This window comes from Mesoplodon mirus, assembly GCF_964341445.2.
Source record: "Mesoplodon mirus genome assembly, chromosome: 14".
Taxonomy (NCBI): domain Eukaryota; kingdom Metazoa; phylum Chordata; class Mammalia; order Artiodactyla; family Ziphiidae; genus Mesoplodon; species Mesoplodon mirus.
In genome coordinates, this window is record NC_138990.1 from 85,892,609 (window position 1) to 85,907,222 (window position 14,614).

General features: G+C 38.5%; 1 protein-coding gene across 1 annotated transcript in view; it reads right to left on the reverse strand.

The window, feature by feature from the left end:
- Positions 1-14,614, reverse strand: part of EXOC6B (exocyst complex component 6B) — a 730,495-nt gene that overhangs the window by 61,812 nt on the left and 654,069 nt on the right. The window lies entirely within an intron of this gene.

A 14,614-nucleotide genomic window follows, 5' to 3' on the forward strand; every position in this document is an offset into this window, starting at 1 on the left:
CTGTTCCATGTTGTTCAGTTTCATGACTCCAAGGAATTTAGTTCCCCTTTCCTTTATGTGTTTTACTTTTCCCAACCTGTAAAACCAAGACAATGGCCTCTGTCTAAAATCTACCTCAACTGACGGTTGCTTTAAGCCAAAGCTGATATTTAGCTGGTATATCCAGTTTCTTCATTTGAAAAAGAAGAATAAAACAATCTACATCAAATTGCTAAATTTAAAAATGCCTGCAAATTTTAAATGATAAATCATGGCTCTCCCGTCACCTGGAACACTGCTCTTCTCTCAGGTACCTGCTTGGCTAATTATATCATCTCCCTCAAGGTGTTGATCAAATCTCACCCTCAAGGAGGCTTACCCTTTCTTATTTAATACTGTGACCTGTCTCTCCAAATCTCCATAGTCTCAACCCCCTTTCCCTTGTTCGACTTTCTTATTCTTTCCACAAGCTTTATTACCCACCTGCAAATATACAGTTGATTAATTATTCTCCTTATTTATTTCCTCACTCCTCTATCCTAAATTGTAAGCTCCATGAGGTCAGAAATCTTGGTCTGTTTTGTTCACTGATATATCTCAAGTGCCTGGTACACAGAAGAGGCTCAGCAAATATTTATTGAATAAATGAACGAATGAACCTCTAAGAATAACTTACTTTTAAAGTACTTAAGGGCAGAGGCTACCTTCTTTTTTTTTTTTTTTTTTTTTTTTGCGGTACGCGGGCCTCTCACTGTTGTGGCCTCTCCCGTTGCGGAGCATAGGCTCTGGATGCGCAGGCTCAGCGGCCATGGCTCACGGGCCAGGTCTCTCTGCGGCATGTGGGATCTTCCCGGACCGGGGCACGAACCTGTGTCCCCTGCATCGGCAGGCACACTCTCAACCACTGCGCAACCAGGGAAGCCCCCGAGGCTACCTTCTTTTGAGTGTCACTGTAATCAACTCAGCACTTCGGCCGAGAAGATATCTGAAAACACATCCTATTTAACATATGTATCTGAAACCCATAAATACTCTGTGACTGCCTTCTTTTATCTGTCTTCTCCTTGGTTTTGGGAAACCCTTATGAATTAACCAGCTGGTAAGAGGGTCAAGCTGGGGAGGTGAGGCTGGGCAAAGGCAAGGGATATGAAGGAAAAGGTAAGGGATAACTGAGCAGAGAGCCAGAATAACTGAGAAACAGCTGGTATTCTCACAATAATGAGACAAGTCATTAAGAGCTTCTCAGAACCTGGGAGATTCACTAATGAAATAGCCAAAGAAGATGGTATTTCTTTTAAACGTTTACAATTTCTGTCCTTTTGTTGTCTGGGCCCCGCTACCTGGTGTGTTCTGGGCACTTGAATAACAAGTCCTATAAGACACAGAGAATTCTGTGATTGCCACTGGAAAACAGAGTCAGATCTAGAAAAAGAGAGGCAAGTGCTATATCCCAAGCTGACAAACACCTACTCACTGCAGTAGGGAAATGCCATATATGAGAAAAGTTCAAAAGGCCATCTTTGTGTCCAGAATTTAGCAGAGAAACCTTTCTACAGGAAAGGTAGGCCTTAAAATATGGAAGGAAATATTTCTGTGCAGACATGAGAACAACTATGTAATAATTATATTTTTAAGGCATTGGACAATTTATTCAAGAAGCTTCTTCATCATTTTTAATATAAAAACAATGATATATTTGAGGAACACTGTACCTAGTTATAGGATCTCAAAAACAAACAAACAAACAGCCCTAGGCTAGAAACTGAGCTAATTATCAGCTGGGAGAGCACCCAGAGCACACAGCCTTTCTTCTTGTGATAGAGTATTTTGTAACTGAGTCCTTCTGGGCGCACTAGTAGCTTTCTCAGAAGTATCTGATTCTGGCTTATGTCAGAGAGAGGTCATAGGGTTCCCTGGACTACATGAGTCATTCTCCTGGAAAATGCTATTATTGCACAATGAGTTGTGTATATCACTGAACATATGCACAACACTTCAAATAACTCATCACAAGCTACTCTGAAACCTAACTGGGCAGAGGGGACTTTCATGCTAGGGGCCCCCTCATGTATTTACCATTCCTTAATAACTCAACCAATAAGATGAGGCTGGTGGCTAAGACACTAAGAGGAGAAGAGACACTTACTTTCATGTGAGACCTTGCAGGACACTCACTCTCTCTTCAGAGACTAGCTGCTTTCTGTGTGAGTCACCAGCACAGAAAATGTGTGGTGGCGGCAGCATCTGTGTTCAGTATGTCTCAGGTCCATCTCCTCTGCCCTGCATCCCTCCTGGCAAAGAATACCACTGTCTTTTCCTTGGTCACCAGGCTTCACTCTAATTTGGTGAGAAGATAGAAAGAGCTCCATAGGCAGATAAAGTTATAAGGGTTAACGGTTTGTAATAGCTAACAGCCACTGAGAAACCACTATTCAGAAAATGCAGTGGGGGAAAAAGAACCCAAAACAAAGAGATGCCTTCAACTTGTTTTAAATCATTGGACCAAACATTTAGACTTTCAGAAAGTGAGTAAAGCACCAAGTTATGAGTGCAGTTTATAAAAGATAAAGATCTGAGTCATCCCTTTGTGGTTACAGATTATGAAACCATTTCAGCCTCTCCCTAGACAGTATTCCCCATGAATGTCAGATTGCAAACAGAGCAAGCAGAAGGGACAGCATCTTTGATTATGGCCGCTGTTAAGGTCTTCTCCTAAGCATCCTTGTATAGTTTACAATTTAATTTTTTTCCTTTGTAATCTTTAGCCCTTGTGTATATATCATCTAATGAAAAGGCCTTTTTTGAATTAACATGGTATTTGGAAAAAGAACATGTGTTTCTATTTTATTATTAAATACATTTATAAAGAGAGAAAATGTTCTCAGATCTAGTAGATGCCTGTTTTTTGTTTTTTGGGTTTTTTTTAATAGCCAGAATCCTGTAACACTTCGGGATAACAGAATCCTTAATGTAAACATTTAGATGGTGAGGGCCATGGTAAGTTTTTGGGTAGAGAGTAATTGTGGAGCTTAGGAATTCAGATTTGCCTCATCTGACCACCTTGGGGGTAAACACAGGGCTCTGCCTTTTCCCAGCTAGTTGGTGAGCTTTGCATCTATTAAGCAGGACATTCTGGGATACAGACCATTCCAATTACCACAATGGTCTTGTGTTTCAAGACTGCTTGTTTATAAACACAGTCACTTTCTAGTTTAATTTCTCTCCTTTTTTAAGTTTGTTTAAGCTCCAAATATTTTCAGAGTGCAAAGGCCTAAATAAGGATTTTTTTAGATTAATGTCTGGTGATCCGCATTATCAATCTAAACAGCAATAGTAGGTCCGACAGCACACAGAAAACTAGAAAAAGCAACTCAACAACAATAGTTAATGTTTATTGGGTACTTTGGGTCAGGTATTGAGCTAAATTCTTTGCATATATTATTCTTTATTTCATTTTCATATTCCTAGGTGATAGAGTAGTTTTTTACATTGATGTAAAAGTCATTATCAAAAACAGGGAGTAATGAAAAATTCACTTCCTAGCGGGCAGGGAAGTGCCTGAAGCTTGGGTTTTCAAGCCCACATGGGGACTGGAGACAATGACTTGGACCTGTCTATGCAGCCTGGTTAGAACTGAGATTGCTGTGAAAAGACAAGACTCCTCACGGGCTGAGCCTTAGTGAAAGGGCAGGCCAGAAAAAAAAATCTAGTAGGAATAAGGAAACCTTTTATCAAAGCATATTAAACACACTGTTCTGAATTTTGCTTCCCCGTCCCCACTTAATAATATACTGGGCATCATTTCCTATCAGTATAGAAAACTTCTTCATTAGTATCCTATTAAACAATTATAAATAATGATGTAGTAAATAACCTAGTACATGTGCACAAGTATATAAATCTGTAGGACTGAGTCATTGGAGGGGAACTGCTGGATTAAAAGATATACACACTATATTCCCTCCTTATAAATTGTACCAATTTATACCACCACAGCAACATATGTGACAGTCTCTCCATATCCCAGGAAACATGGTGTGTTGGTAAGTTCTAAAAGAACAGAAATAGAATGCAAAACCATCAAACTAAAGGGAAAAAGAGGGAAAGGAGATTTAAAAAAACAATCAAATAGAAGGCAGAGAGTCTAAGGAGATAGGATGACTAAATGCATGCAATGTAGTATCCTGGATTGGATCCTGAAATAGAAAAAGGACATTAGTGGAAAAACTGATGAAATTTGAATAAAGTCTATAGTTCGTTAATAATAATGTGCCAGTGTTGATTTCTTAGTTGTGACAAATATACAATAGTAAGAGAAAAGATGTTAACATTAGGGGAAACTGGGTGAAAGGCAGACAAGAACTCTCTGTATTATCTTTGCAACTTTTCTGTAAATCTAAAATATTTCCCCCCAAATTTTACATAAAAAACAGAGGAAAGGTGAAGGACATCCCAGCAAGGGAAGAGGGTAGTATAAGCAAAGACATGGAGGGGGAAACAGCACTATCCATGCAAGGAAGTAGAGGTAGCCTGGTATTGCTGGAGAGTAAAGGTGCATCTCTGAATGTGTGAGTTACTGAATTATTCCTTTTTCTATAACATTCCTTTAAATATCTTGATCTTGGGACTTCCCTGGTGGCGCAGTGGTTAAGAATCTGCCTGCCAATGCAGGGGACACGGCTTTGAGCCCTGGTCCTGGAAAATCCCACATGTCGTGGAGCAACCAAGCCCATGCACCACAACTACTGGGCCCGCGCTCTAGAGCCCACGAGCCACAACTACTGAGCCCATGTGCCACAACTACTGAAGCCCGTGCACCTAGAGCCGTGCTCCACAATAAGAGAAGCCACTGCAATGAGAAGCCTGCGCACCGCAACAAAGAGTAGCCCCGCTCGCCGCAACTAGAGAAAGCCCGCGTGCAGCAACGAAGACCCAGTGCAGCCAAAAGTAAATAAATAAATAAATAAATTTATAAAAAGTAAATAAATAGGGCCTCCCTGGTGGCGCAGTGGTTGAGAGTCCGCCTGCCGATGCAGGGGATACGGGTTCGTGCCCCGGTCTGGGAGGATCCCATATGCCGCGGAGCAGCTGGGCCCGTGAGCCATGGCCGCTGAGCCTGTGCGTCCGGAGCCTGTGCTCCGCAACGGGAGAGGCCACAACAGTGAGAGGCCCGCGTACAGCAAAAAAAAAAAAAAAAAAAAAAAAAAAAAGTAAATAAATAATATATTTTCTACATCTTTATTGGAGTATAATTGCTTTACAATGGTGTGTTAGTTTCTGCTTTATAACAAAGTGAATCAGCTATACATATACATATGCTCCCATATCTCTTCCTTCTTGTGACTCCCTCCCTCCCACCCTCCCTATCCCACCCCTCTAGGTGGTCACAAAGCACTGAGCTGATCTCCCTGTGCTATGCGGCTGCTTCCCACTAGCTATCGGCTTTACACTTGGTCGTGTATAATGTGCATGCCACTCTCTCACTTTGTCCCAGCTTACCCTTCCCCCTCCCTGTGTCCTCAAGTCCATTCTCTAGTAGGTCTGTGTCTTTATTCCCGTCGTGCCCCTACGTTCTTCATGATCATTTTTTTTTTTTTTTAGATTTCATATACATGTGTTAGCATACGGTATTTGTTTTTCTCTTTCTGACTTACTTCACTCTGTATGACAGACTCTAGGTCCATCCACCTCACTACAAATAACTCAATTTCTTTTCTTTTCATGGCTGAGTAATATTCCATTGTATATATGTGCCACATCTTCTTTATCCATTCATCTGTTGATGGACATTTAGGTTGCTTCCATGTCCTGGTTATTGTAAATAGAGCTGCAATGAACATTGTGGTTCATGACTCCTTTTGAATTATGGTTTTCTCAGGGTATATGCCCAGTAGTGGGATTGCTGGGTCATATGGTCGTTCTATTTTTAGTTTTTTAAGGAACCTCCATACTGTTCTCCATAGTGGCTGTATCAATTTACATTCCCACCAACAGTGCAAGAGTGTTCCCTTTTCTCCACACCCTCTCCAGCACTTATTGTTTGTAGATTTTTTGATGATGGCCATTCTGACTGGTGTGAGATGATATCTCATTATAGTTTTGATTTGCATTTCTCTAATGATTAATGATGTTGAGCATTCTTTCATGTGTTTGTTGGCAATCTGTATATCTTCTTTGGAGAAACGCCTATTTAGGTCTTCTGCCCATTTTTGGATTGGGTTGTTTGTTTTTCTGATATTGAGCTGCATGAGCTGCTTGTAAATTTTTGAGATTAATCCTTTGTCAGTTGGTTCTCAGGTTTTAAAGAAAAAATATGAATTTAGATTTTATGTTCACTTTGATTAGCTCTTAATACCATCACCAAAGCACTGTCATTCTGGTAGTAACTGCAAAAGGACTAACTTCATTCAATAAGTCAGCAGACCAGGTACATCAGTGAATTGGTATTCAAATTATGTAAACAGCCAAGTGGTGTTGATTATATTAAATTTGACATTTCTGTCATTCAAATAAATAATGGCAAAAGGAAAAATGAATATCTTGAAATTAGGAATTTTTCTGCCTTCTTAACTAGAAGCAAGTTGTCAGTGTATTTGTCAAGTAAATAGGAAGCAGTAGAATTGACAGCCATTATATAAAAGCAAAAAAAGATATAATCCTTGATATGTGTGTCAAAGACTGAAAGTGATTCCAGGTGTAAAATAGTTTAACAAATATCTGCGTTCTATAAATTCATATTTGTAATGCTAACATTTTAAAACCAAAATATAAAAAATAGAAAGCAGGAAAAGATAAAAGCAAAAAGAAACAAAGAAAAGGCATGGTAAATAGCACAAATTAGATGTTAGGAACAAAAATGTGATTGCAATGATCTAAATTAATCAGTTAAAAGATAGAAGTTTTCATGTATTAATAAGCAAACACAACTGTATGCTGCTTATAAGAGATAAATCTAAAAATAACTATGAGGACACAGAAAGTTCAAAGTCAAGCAATGGAAAAAGGCATACTGAGCAGATACTAAAAACAAAAGAGAAAGTAGGTGCAGTATAGACTATAAGACAAAAAAGCAATATTTAGGAGTAAAGAGGGTCACTATACACCGGTAAAAGAATAATTCACGAAGACATAAAATTTCTAAACTTTTATATACCCAGAGCACAGTCTCAGAATACACAACAAAATATACAAAATAAAAACTGACACTATTTTTTTTTTTTTTTTGCGGTACGCGGGCCTCTCACTGTTGTGGCCTCTCCCATTGCGGAGCACAGGCTCCGGATGCACAGGCTCATTGGCCATGGCTCACGGGCCCAGCCGCTCCACGGCATGTGGATTCTTCCCGGACCAGGGCACGAACCCGTGTCCCCTGCATCGGCAGGCGGACTCTCAACCACTGTGCCACCAGGGAAGCCCTGACACTATTATTAAGAATAAAATGATACACCACAATAATAGAGGGAGGTTTTAACACTCTTCTTTTGGTAATTGGATAAAGCAGGTTTTATACAAATTAGTAAAGATGCAGATGATTTGAATAGCACAATTATTAAGTTTGATTTACTGGATATGTAACCCTGCATTTATTTATTAGAAAATACACATTCTTTTCAAGCACGTGTGGGGTGTTTCCAAAAATAGATCACAAAGATGCCCTTAAGCAAACCTCAAAAACTACCATATTCTTGGAATCAGTGCAATAAAATCATAAATAACTTGATGCTGCCTGTATTTATTTTTTAAACAAGACAATCTTTCATCAGGAAGCTAATAATTTTACTCAACTTAGAAAAACAACTCGGTCATTTCAGCATAAGTAATGTTGCTCACTAATAGTATTCATCACGCCAACAAAAAAGAGTATTGCTGGTGGAGGAACACTGTTTGTAAACATAAAAAGATATGAACGAGCAAGACATTCAGGGTGAAAGTCTGATCGAAGCATACATAGGATGAGAGGGAAGAGGTAGAAAAGAGGCTGTGAAGGTAGATTAGAGTTAGCAAGTTTGGATTCTGTACAGGAGAAGGAAGTTTGGATTTTATTATTTAGACAAAGGGAAGTGATCAAAGGTGTCTAAGTGTGGAGTTGATAAGTTTGGTCATTCTACTCCATTGTGGAGGATGGACTACACTGAAGAAATAATGAAGAAAGTGATAAGTTGAAAGAGCTTTAATTGAGGTTAGAAGTAATAGAGATACAGAGTCAACAATTGGTTTGAGATGTGGTAAGGGCATAGCGTTGACATCACTTGAAAATTTACCCTATACCCAGGAGAATGAGTAGGAAGTGGGAGAAAAAGAGGAATCAAGGATAAGTTTAAGATTTTTTAGTTTGAGTGATGGATTGGGTAGTGATGCCATTAAAGGGGAGAAGGAATGGAGAAAAAAGGAAAAATAAAGCATGAAATTTAGGCTATACTGCATTGGAAGTACTATTGGGACATCCTGAAGAAGATCAAACTCTGACAGTGATGGGAGAGTTTAGAGGAAGCAGCATCAAGCAAAGGGGGAAGCAAGTGGAGATTCCAGGTTAGAAAGATTCAAGTTGGCAGAAACGGAGCAACCAGAATCAGCCTGCCATTTGCAATCTTTATGACAACAGGACAAGTTTAGTCCAACAATTTATGGTCTATAATGATAAGCAAGACATCTCTTTCCACGCCTGGAAGAAATCAGGTATTTATCAGAGGGGTCAAGGCAGGGAGTTCCCCAATGGAGGCTGTGGAGCATCACACAAAGGGAAGAAAGGAGGAGAGAGACAATTCACAAATTCAAATATCTGCTCCATTTTCATTCTTCCATAGTTAATACTGCATGAAAATGTATATTATAGAGTCACTTGCAATAGCAAAAATGATAAATCATCTAAATTCCCAACAAAGATTCAAATTGGTAAATTTTGGTATACTAACTCAAAACATTTCTTGTAGAAAAGCTGTCTGTTTCAAAGCAATAGATACCACATGCCACTTAATAACATTCCTTAAAATGATAAAGCTTTGGCTATTTTTGTGGTAGTACATGTAATTATATCAAGACAAGAGATTCTTTCTGACAAGCATCCCCATCTCAAGGCATCTTATAATGGCAGGATCACCTTACTGCACAATATACCCTAGACAGAAAACCAAAAAAGGAATATAAGAAGCAGGAAAGAAAGGGGTGAGTGCAGAGAGAAAGGAATAGAACAGCACTATTTCCCAAAGTATGTTCACAGATTCTTTGTGGAAAAAAAAAAAAAAAAGAGTTCTGCAGGCAGTACGTTTGACTCACTATGTTAAGTACCATATTAAGGCTTCTGAGAATTTCTGCTGTAAAGAAGCCCATTTGAAATTTGTTTAACTCAGCATGTCCCAAATTTATTTACTATGGAACTCTTTCATTGCAAGACACTTATTAGCATGCTATGGAACTATGGTTCTGTTGAACATACTTTGACAAATACAAGCTAAATTTTAAAAATTATTTGGCAACAATTTAGCTTTGGAAAGGTAGCTAGTAGCTAGTAGAAAGACAAAAGGACTGAATTTGGGAGGTCTTACTTCTGAGGGATGTCTTTAAGTAACCGATGGTACTTTTTTGCATTACAATTCTTTCTTTCTCCTGTCAAGTAGGGAAAGTAATTTATGTTGCCTTGGTCTTATAGAGACCCTGATACTAGCTGTGTGAGATGCTGGCAGAGAAGGTGGCAAATACATAACAATGGATTCTCTGCATTCTAATATTTTAGCTGTTGACCTGATCCATATATTTAAATGAGATTAAAAGAAAATCTCAGTGCTAGGTATTAAGGAAGATTAGAAATAGTCTCTGCAAGAAGCTTACAATATTTGGTAAAACAAGATTTACATATGGGATAAAATGAATGAAAGGGTTCAATTGTTACGTATAGATTATCAGTGCTACTGGAGTTCAGAGGACCAAACAAACCTAGCTGGAAGAATTAGGATCTGATCTGGGTATTGAGGTACTACTGGGAGACGACTAGAAAGAGTGCCTTCCAGGCAAAAAGCACTATGAATGAAAGCAGGAAGAAAAATGACACATTCCTAAGAATGAAGAAACAGGCCTTACAGGTATGTGTCAGAGAGTAAAGGTTAAAAAAAAGGAGTCAATACGGAAACAGTTAAAATCTTTTCCCATCAATGAGAACAGCTGGAGATAAAGAATAACACTGATTTGACAAAATCAAACCCACTGAGAATGTTTGATTTAAAAGTTCCCACCGAAAACAGAACCTAGTTCTGGTTTAACATGGTGGAAGATTTTCCCAACTCCCTATCTTCCATGAAAACAGCACACACACACGCGCACACACTCTCTCTCTCTCTCTCTCTCTCTCCCTCTCTCTCTCTCTCTCTCTCTCTCTCTTTAAGTAGACAACACTGTAAATTTAAAAGACAGGATTGCCAAATCTGGGGAAATGGATTAATCAACAATGGTGCTTCGAAAATTAACTGCATGAAACAAAAATAAATTAAATCCTTATTTCAGACCTTTCCCCAAAATAAATTCTAGATGCATTTACAATATAATTTTTTAAAAATGGAACAATAAAGAAGAAATGGGAGTATTAGTCTAACTTCTGATTGTGGAAGGATTTTTGAAGAATAAAATAAGAGAAATTACATATTACTACATACAAATTTACAGCTTTAATATATGTATATAAAAAAACAAAAATAAAAGGCAAAGAAACCATGGAAAATGTCTTCAGTATATATGACTAAGAAGTAATTGGTATATGAAGAGCTACAACTGATAAGAATGTAAAGCTCCTATGAAACATGGGTAAACATATTTTTCAAACTTTCTATAATAAACATGTATTACTTTTATACTCAGGGAAATAAACCTTACTAAATATGATACCCTTAAATAGGACAATGTAACCAAGAACCTCAGAAGATCAAATGACTGTGGAATAATATTTTGTTTATTAAACAAAAGGGACTAGGAAATTTAGGCAGAATTGATAACTATGGCTTCTAAATGGTGCTGTCTAGAAACAGAGTGAAACATAAGGATAATCTCACTTCACAGGTGTATGGGGCTTTCGGTTTATAACTTCCTTTACTCCAGCCCTCTTTCCCAGCCATGCTTTTTGGATATGTTGTCCTTTCTACAGCACAGTCCTTCTCCTCCCCCTTGATGCATGGTTAAGGCCCTTGGTCTCTCCAGGCAGTCTTTCTACACCATTGCAGCCTTCGCTATCACCTCTTCTTCCCAATGCTTGTACCACTTACTTGGCATTTATCATACACCACCTTGTATTGTGGCTTATCTTTTTACAGGTATATTTTGCCTCCCTCATCAAGAGGACTGTAAACACAGCCATACAAAAGTGCTTAACAGATATCAGTTGATGACACAGCTTAAAACATCTAAGAAATGCTGTATTAACCATTTCTGACCATTCCGGATAAGAAAGGATTCCTATTTACATTTTATGGAAATGAAAATTAACATGTAGAAGAGTTAACTTACTTCCCTTAGATTCTCGAGCTGAACCCAAATGAACTAAGAATGCTTCTCTCCTGACAAGATCAGGCAGCCTATTGGCAAATCAAAGTATCTGATCCCTTCAGTACCACTGCTTGCTTACCAGCATAGCTGGTATTGATTTATGTTTGCAGGCACATGGCAGTTGGAGAATAGGTCTGTAATATTAGGCTACTCCATACACAAGAGGAGATGAAATGGTTTGAAATACTCAGAATCCTGGTTTTCTCTGAGCTTGGAAAATAACTCTCTGTATGCACTATTTTGAGGGCAAGGGGAAGTAAATCACATCCTGGCACTGACTTGTCAGTACTGTCTTGAACTTAGACTTCTAAAATCACTAAATATTTTGGCTTTCAATTACAATGTAACTTTCAACACACTTTCCTGCAAGACAGCTACCAACAAATTCAAGTATTCTTAGGTTCTGCAGAATGCCCTGGAAACTTCATACCAGCATTGTCCCTGTCTTTGAATTGTTTTGACATGTTTGGCCCATGATGACTCAGTCAGTTAGTGATGCTATTCCACAGGCAAAGTGGCTGGGATTTCTGTGACTCAGCAGAAGAGTCTTGTAAGATGTAGTTACTTTCCTGGCAAGTTTTGACTTAACTGTCATTTAGCCAGATCTAGTGCAAACAGATATACAGTGGAATTGCCAGCAAAGAGTGACATCAAAATTCAGGAGACCACAAGGGTCTCCATTTCTCCTATACAATTTCAGGTGATTCCACTGCTCTTTGGCAAAGTCAATGTTGTCTCTGGTCACTATCAACAGCGGATGACTAGTCTCATATTTAGACACAGAAGAGTAGTAATCATGTTTTTCTTTTCTTCCAGACTGATTTTCTACTTGCAGCGTAGACAGATGACATGGCTATAAACTCTGAAGAGAGTCAATATTTCCTGAGACTTCAAGGCAGAAAGGCAGGCTTGGAAATGAAAATGGCATAGTGGCCCAGAGAAAAGAAGACAGTGGAAGCATCAGTACTAGGTAGAGGCTATCCAGGTAGCTCATTCATTAATTCATAAATATTTATGGAGCACATTAAGAGGGGTTAGGCATTTTGTTAAGTAGTGGAAATGCAAACTGTTAAGCTCCTAAAGTTAAATATATCACTAAGATGAGTAAATGCCAAGACCAAACTAGGAAAGCACGTGTGCTGTGTGACAGGCAGCTGGTAACTGAGACTCCATCTCCTTTACTTCTGATCAATATTTTTATCATTGGCCAAATACACTTTGCTCTCTGAGAATACAATCATGAATTTGAAAATATAAGCATGCAAATTTCAATCATACATGTTTCCTAGAAAAAGAGGGCAAATACTGCAGGGGCACAAAGAGTCAATAGATATGCATAATAAAAATATGCAAAGAACTCAACTTGTAGATTATGAACAAAACACACAAAAACTGGAAACTTGAGTATAAATGAAGTAAAGCCTCTAGGAGACAATATAAAACAAGCTACATGGCAAAGAGAATTTAAACACGTTCCAGAGTCAGCTTGTCCTTCTTCTTACCCTCGTCCCCGGCCTAACCTCTAAGTGTCTGTGCAATTGCCAGTTTGTGTCGGACTTCACATACTATGACTTTTTGATTTCTGCTCTGCATAACATATTTCTACAGAGTTTGACATTGTGGCAGCAGGGGCTGTAAACTGAGTGCTCCTTGGAGGCTACTGGCTTGAAGTGTGGGTGGAGAAGAGGCAGGAGAAAGCCAAGGCCAAAGAAAAAAGGAAACAAAAATTTCTCTCACTTTTGGACTTGAGGAAACATTTTCTTTTTTTTAACAGTTTAGCTAAGATACAACTCACACACCATAAAATTCCCCCACTTAAAGTGTACACCTCAATGGTCTTTAGGATGTTCACATAACTGTGCACCAAGCACCACAATCACTTTTAGAACATTTTCATCAGTCCAGAAAGAAACCTTGTAGCTATTTTCAGTAATCATTTTGAAATACTCCTAGAGCATTCTGTTCTTAGCAAGGCTTGCTCTCAAGAAAAACTATTTTGTAAGAACCTAACTGGGGTTTTATCAAAGCCTAACAATCCTGGGGAAAGGAAATGCTCCAGACTGTTCCAAGCTTTTCCTTCCAACCTGGGGGAAGGAAAATACTGGACTCCAGCCCTTTCTGGCCTTCCTGTTCCATCAAAGTGGGTGGGGAGAGCTGAGATGTGCTTGTGAAGGTAATATCCCAAGAGCAAAGGATCACTAAAAGACTAAGACCAAACTCCATGACTGTAGAACACTTCCCCTCTCCCCACACTTATGACCATATCAATAGAGCTCCTGCATAATAAAAGAGGAATATAACTGAATGAACAACATATCTCAGGTGTTATTTTAAAAAAAAGTTTCTAGGGAAAATCAAAGACAAGGGAGAAAAAAACAAGGACACCAGAGAAAATTTTAGCCTCTGACACATCTAAAGCAAATAGTAAACACAACCTAACTCCTATCCAGATATTATAGAACCTGACACTAAAGGCATATTACTTCAGTTTATTTTGCCCTGTACATAATGTCTGGCTTACAACAAAAAAAATTACAAGGCATACTGAAAGACAAACCACACAGACAGATGAAGAGACAGAACAAGCACCGGAAACAGACTCATATGACAGAAATGTTGATATTATCAGACAGGGAATAAAACTACTATGATTAGGATGCTAAAGGCTCTAGTGAGGAAAGTAGACAACATGTAAGAGCAGATGGGTAATGTAAGCAGAGAGATAAGAACTCTGAGAAAAAATCAAAAGGAAATGCTAGAAATCAAAAGCCCTTTGGAGCAGAAATGAAGAATGCCTTTGATGTGCTCATCCCTATACTGGATATGCTGAGGAAAGAATCAGTGAGCTTGAAGAAATGTCAATAGAAACTTTCAAAATTGAAATGTAAAGAGAAAAAAAAATGAAAAAGAACAGAATACAGGTCTCTCCCACTATCTGAAAGCAGAGTATTCCTATGAAAACTTTTATAAGCCAAAATGGCATAAAATGAAGACTTATCCCATGCTTGCCAAAAGTTCGCATCATGCCACTTTACTTTTATGAAAGACCTGTGTTAGTATGGTAACAGTTTTTTAATTTGTAAAACCAAAAATTCCCTTTGGATTCATT